This window comes from Carcharhinus amblyrhynchos, unplaced genomic scaffold (assembly GCF_965287045.1).
Source record: "Carcharhinus amblyrhynchos unplaced genomic scaffold, sCarAmb.v2.hapA scaffold_39, whole genome shotgun sequence".
Taxonomy (NCBI): domain Eukaryota; kingdom Metazoa; phylum Chordata; class Chondrichthyes; order Carcharhiniformes; family Carcharhinidae; genus Carcharhinus; species Carcharhinus amblyrhynchos.
The window spans coordinates 4198516-4204849 of NW_027649780.1; the positions used below are offsets into that span (position 1 = coordinate 4198516).

General features: G+C 49.9%; 1 protein-coding gene across 1 annotated transcript in view; it reads right to left on the minus strand.

Moving 5' to 3' along the window:
* LOC145335575 (uncharacterized) overlaps positions 1 to 6334 on the minus strand; it is a 38578-nt gene that overhangs the window by 13583 nt on the left and 18661 nt on the right. The gene's annotated exons all lie outside the window — the stretch shown is intronic.

Genomic DNA, 6334 nt, shown 5'->3' on the forward strand with positions numbered 1-6334 from the left:
TTGCAGTCCTGGTAGGAATAAGAGTGTGTGATTTGATTTGATTTGATTTATTATTGTCACATGTGTATTGGGGTACAATGAAAAGTATTGTTTCTTGCACGCTGTACAGACAAAGCATGTCGTAGAGATGCTGGCGTTGGACTGGAGTAAACACAGTAAGAAGTCTCGCAAGACCAGGTCAAAGTCCAACAGGTTTGTTTGGTAGCAAACGCCACTAGCTTTCAGCGCACTTGCTGCCCCTTCATCAGGTGACGATGGGCAAAGATCCAAAAACTAGTGGCGTTTGCCACCTGTTGAACTTTAACCTGGTGTTGTGAGACTTCTTGCAGACAAAGCATTATCATTGATAGAGAAGGGAAGGAGGGAGTGCAGAATGTAGTGCTACAGTCACAGCTAGGGTGCAGAGAAAGATCAACTTAATGTGAGGTAGATCCATTCAAAAGTCTGACGGCAGCAGGGAAGGAGCTGTTCTTGAGACGGTTGCTACATGGCCTCAGATTTTTGCATCTTTTTCCCGACGGGAGAAGGTGGAAAAGAGAATGCCCGGGATGTGTCGGGTCCTTGATTATGCTGGCTGCTTTTCAGAGTAGGTGGGAAGTGTGGATGGATAAATGGGCGGGAGGCTAGTTTGCGTGATAGACTGGGTTTCGTTCACCACCTTTTGTATTTTGCGGTTTTGGACAGAGCAGGAGCCATGCCAAGCTGTGATACAACCAGAAAGAACGTTGTGACAAGTATACACTGAAAAGTATTGTTTCTTACGCGATACACAAACAAACCATACCATTCACAGAATATGTAGGGGAGAAGGAGTTTATTTATTATTGTCACATGTATTGGGATATATTGTTTCTTGCCTGCTATACAGACAAAGCATACCGTTCATACAGTATACTGGAAGATGATTTATTATTGTCACATATCTTGGTATGCAGTGAAAAGTTTTTTTTTTGTGCAGGCTCAGCACAGACAGTGACCCGAGGCCGGGAATTGAACCCGGTCCCTGGCGCTGTGAGGCAGCAGTGTTAACCACTGTGCCACTGTCTGTGTGGAATTTGCACATTCTCCTCGTGTCTGTGTGGGTTTCCTCCGGGTGCTCCGGTTTCCTCCCACAGTCTAAAAAATGTGTGGGTTAGGTTGATTGGCCGTGCTAAAAATTGCTCTTAGTGTCCTGAGATGTATAAGTTAGAGGAATTAGTGGGTAAATATGTGGGGATATGATATGGGGGTAGGGCCTGGGTGGGATTGTGGTCGGTGCAGACTCGATGGGCCAAGTGGCCTCTTTCTGTACTGTAGGGATTCTGAGTTCTAAGTCACCATGCCGCTCCCAGTGGAATAAAATCAGAAGTTGTGAGAAGTACTCAGCAGGTCTGGGCAGCTTCTATCCATTGGAATAGTCAAAGTTAGAGGTGTTGAGTGAATGGATGAGAGTCTCAGAAGCAGTTGAGCTGAGATTGGGGTGAACCAGCTGACTCTCCTCAGGTGGACAAAAGCAGTGTTCAGATTTCCAGCATTGACAGTATTTTGTTTGAATGCTCTGTGGTTTGAATCTGGGGCTAAATATGACACCAAGATTATGATCAGTCTCGTCCAGCCTCGGACAATTGCCAGGAAGAGGGGTGGGGGTCAGTGGTTATAGAATAGAATCCCTACAGTGCAGGAGGAGGCCATTCGGCCCATCACATTTGCACCGATCACAATCCCACCCAGGCCCCATCCCCTTAACCCCCTACATTTACTCTAGCAAATCCCCCTAACATTAAGGGGTAATTTAGCATGGCCAATCCACATAACCCACACATCTTTGGCCTGTGGAGGAAACCCACGCAGACACAGAGAGAACGTGCAAACTCCACACAGACAACGACCCGAGGCCGGAATCGAACCCAGGTCCCTGGCGCTGTGAAACTCAGAATCGTCATCGAATCTACAGTGCAGAAGGAGGCCATTTGGCCCATCGAGTCTGCACTAACCACAATCCCACCCAGTCCTAACCCTTTGACCCCATGCATTTTCCCTAGCTAGTGCCCCAGACACTAAGGGGCAGTTTAGCATGGCCAATCCACCTAACCCGCACATCTTTGGACTGTGGGAGGAAACCGGAGCACCGGGAGGAAACCCACGCAGACACAGAGAATGTGCAGACTCCACACAGACAGTGACACAAGCCAGGAATCGAACCCAGGAGCTGTGGTGCTGTGAGGCTGCAGTGCTAAGCACTGTAGAATCCCTGCATTGCAGATGAAGGCCATTTGGCCCATCGCATCTGCACCGATTCTTTGAAAGAGCCAGGCCCCAGGCATTCTCTGTGCTGCCCTCAAAGTTCAGTTCATCCAGTACCAGGGATTTGGACAGCTTGCAACCAAACAGGTGCCGGAGAATCATAGAATCCTATGGTGCAGAAGGAAGCCATTTGGCTCATCGAGTCCGCACTGACCATAATCTCATCCTGGCCCTATCCTCATTACCCTAGCTAGTTCCCCTAATACTAAGAGGCAATTTAGCATGGCCAATCAACCTAACCTGCACATCTTTGGACATGATGTGGACATGACAATCACCAGGCAAGACTGTTCCCTTCCTGTTGGCGAACACTTCAGTGGTCACGGGCATTCGGCCTCTGACCTTCGGGTAAGCGTTCTCCAAGGTGGCCTTCACGACACACGACAGCGCAGAGTCGCTGAGCAGAGACTGATAGCCAAGTTCTGCACACATGAGGATGGTCTCAACAGGGATCTTGGGTTCATGTTGCACTATCTGTAACCCCCACGACTTGCCTGGGTTTGCAAAACATCACTTACTGTGCTGTCTGGAGACAATACACATCTCTGTAACCTGTGATCAGTGCTCCTTCCACTCACATTGTCGGCCACTTCAGGTCTTGAACAGCAGAATAGGTGTAAGGATTCGCATTCTAATCAGTAATCTGTAAACTGTCTGTGCTTTATATGCTCTGTCTGAGGCCAGAACTCCCCATTCACCTGACGAAGGGACAGACCCAAAAGCTTGTGAATTTACTATCAAATAAATCGGTTGGACTTAAATCTGGTATTGTCAGACTTTTTACCATCTTTGGACACGCAGGAGCGGTATGGTAGCACGGTGGTTAGCACTGCTGCTTCATAGCGCCAGGGACATGGGTTCAATTCCCGGCTCGTGTCACTGTTTGTGCGGAGTTTGCACGTTCTCCCTGTGTCTGCCTGGGTTTCCTCCAGGTGCACCGGTTTCCTCCCACAGTCTGAAAAACGTGCTGGCTAGGGGCCTTGACCTGGACAAGCGACGTGGGGAATTTCACAGTAGCTTCATTGCAGTGTTAACATGAGCCTTGCTTGTGACTAATAAATAAACTTTTACTGTACTTTTACATTACTTTGAAGGGGGGACCTACAGGTGTTGCTGTTCACGGGCGTCTGCATCTCTGACCATTGTACGTGGTAGAGGTTGAGTTTAGTTCTTTGGGCGGCATGGCAGCGCAGTGGTTAGCACTGCTGCCTCACGGCGCCAGGGACCCGGATTCAACTGGCCTCGGGTCACTGTGCGGAATCTGCACATTCTCCCCGTGTCTGCGTGGGTTTCTTCCAGGTGCTCCGATTTCCTCCCACAATCCAAAGATGTGCAGGTTGGTCGTGCTAAATTGTCCCTTTAGTGTCAGGGGATTCACAGGGTTAATGTGGCGTTACAGTATAGGGCCTGGGTGGGATTGTGGTTGGTGTGGACTCAATCTGCACTGTGGGAATTCTGTGATTCTACAAAGTTGTCATAAGAACATAAGAATTAGGGGCAGGAGTAGGCCATCCAGCCCTTCGAGCCTGCCCCGCCATTCAATAAGATCATGGCTGATCTGTCGTGGCTCAGTTCCACATTCCCGCCCTCTCCCCATAACCCTTAATCCCCTCGCTTATCAAAAACCCATCAACTCGCGTCTTAAAAATATTTAGCGAGGCAGCCTCCACCACCTCAACGGGCAGAGAATTCCAGAGATTCACCACCCTTTGAGTGAAGAAGTTCCTCCTCAACTCCGTTCTAAACCGCCCCCCCTTTATCTTGAGGCTGTGCCCCCTAGTCCTACTGTCCTTTCTGAGCGGGAAGAGTCTCTCCACCTCCATCCTATCCATCCCATTCATCATCTTATATGTCTCAATGAGATCTCCCCTCATTCTTCTGAACTCTAACGAGTACAAGCCTAGTTTTATTCAGCCTCTCCTCATAGCTCAACCCCCTCAACTCTGGTATCAGCCTAGTAAACCTCCTCTGCACTCCCTCCAAGGCCAAAATATCCTTGCGTAAGTGCGGCGACCAAAACTGCACACAGTACTCCAGCTGCGGCCTCACCAATGCCCTATACAGCCGCAGCAAGACCTCCCTACTTTTATATTCAATCCCCCTCGCTATTGTCGATGAATAAAACTTCACTCTTTCATCCCCTATTGCTCCTACATCCCATTTTCTGTCTTTTCTCCTTTAGAGTCCAGGTCCAGACTGGATAACAATTTGCTTTCACTGAAGGGTTTACTGAACTAATCGAGTTTTTACAACAATCTGGCAGTCTTTTTTTTTGAAGTTTATTTGTTAGTGTTACAGGTAGGCTTACATTAACACTGCAATGAAGTTACTGTGAAAATCCCCTAGTTGCCACACTCCAGGTTACACCGAGGGAGAATTTAGCACGGCCAATCAGCCTAACCAGCACGTCTTTCGGACTGTGGGAGGAAACCGGAGCACCCGGAGTGAGCCCACGCAAACATGGGGAGAACATGCAGACTGCACACGGACAGCGACCCAAGCCGGGAATCAAACCCGGGTCTCTGGCGCTGTGAGGCAGCAGGGCTAACCCACTGTGCTACCGTACTGCGCTTTTGGTTTTCATGGTCGCTTCGTCCTAGCGCCGGCCCCACAACATACGGCACGGTGGCACACCGGTCAGCATTGCTGCCTCACAGCGCCAGGGCTGTGAGGATTCGACTCCCCCCTGGGGTCGCTGTCTGTGCGGAGTCTGCATGTTCTCCCCCGCTCCCCCCACCCCCACCCCCTGTGTCTGCGTGGGTTTCCTCTGGATGCTCTGGTTTCCTCCCACCGTCTGAAAGACGTGCTGATTAGGGTGCATTGACCGTGCTAAGTTGTCCCTTAGTGACAGGGCGACGAGTGAGGGTCATGAGAATAGGGCCTGGGTGGGATTGTGGTCGGTGCTGACATGAATGACCTCCTTCTGCAGTGCAGGAACCTACGATTCTATGATTAATGATTAATGTCGGGGATTAGTAGGTAAATATGTGGGGGTTACAGGATTAGGGCCTGGGTGGGATTGTGGTCGGTGTAGACTTGCGACATTTAGAAATAAACTTTAAAAAGAAATGACCAGCTTCATTCAGCTCAGTTTCACAACCCGCCTTTCTGTTTTTGTGGGTTCTCTCTCACTCCGTTTTGTTTCAGCTTTCACAGATGACCAGAAGGGGTGGCACAGTGAGTTAGCACGGCTGTCTCACAGCTTCAGGGTCCTGGGTTCGATTCCCAGCCTTGGGTCACTGTCTGTGTGGAGTTTGCACGTTCTCCCCCAGTGTCTGCTTGGGTTTCCTCCGGGTGCTCCGATTTCCTCCCACAGTCTGAAAGACGTGCTGGTTAGGGTGCATTGGCCGTGCTAAATTCTCCCTCAGTGTGTAACCTGAACAGTCGCCGGAGTGTGGCCAGCGGGGGATTTCCATAGTAACTTCATTGCAGTGTTAATGTAAGCCTACTCTTAGAATCCCTGCAGTGCAGAAAGAGGCCTTTCGGCCCATCGAGTCTGTACCAACCACAATCCCACCCAGGCCCTACCCCCATATCCCTACATATTTACCCACTAATCCCGCTAATCTATGCATCCCTGGACACGGCCCAAGGTGACCTTTGCATGCACAGTAGCACAGCTCCAGGGACCTGGCTTCGATTCCCGGCTGGGGTCACTGTCTGCGTGGAGTTTGCACGTTCTCCTCGTGTCTGCGTGGGTTTCCTCCGGGTGCTCCAGTTTCCTCCCACAGTCCAGAGACGTGCGGGTCAGGTTGATTGGCCGTGCGAAGAAATTGCCCGTGTCCAGGGATGTGTAGGTTAGAGGGATTAGTGGGTAAATGAGTCGGGATATGGGGGTAGGGCCTGGCTGGGATTGTGGTCGGTGCAGACTCGATGGGCCAAAGGGCCTGTTTCTGCACTGTAGGGTTCTATTTAACTTCATTGCAGTGTTAATGTAAGCCGACTTGTGACACTAGTAAGTGAACTTTGCTTTTACTTTACTTATACTTTTACTTTTACGGCTAAGAGGGGATCTTATTGAAACATATAAGATGATTAGAGGTTTAGATAG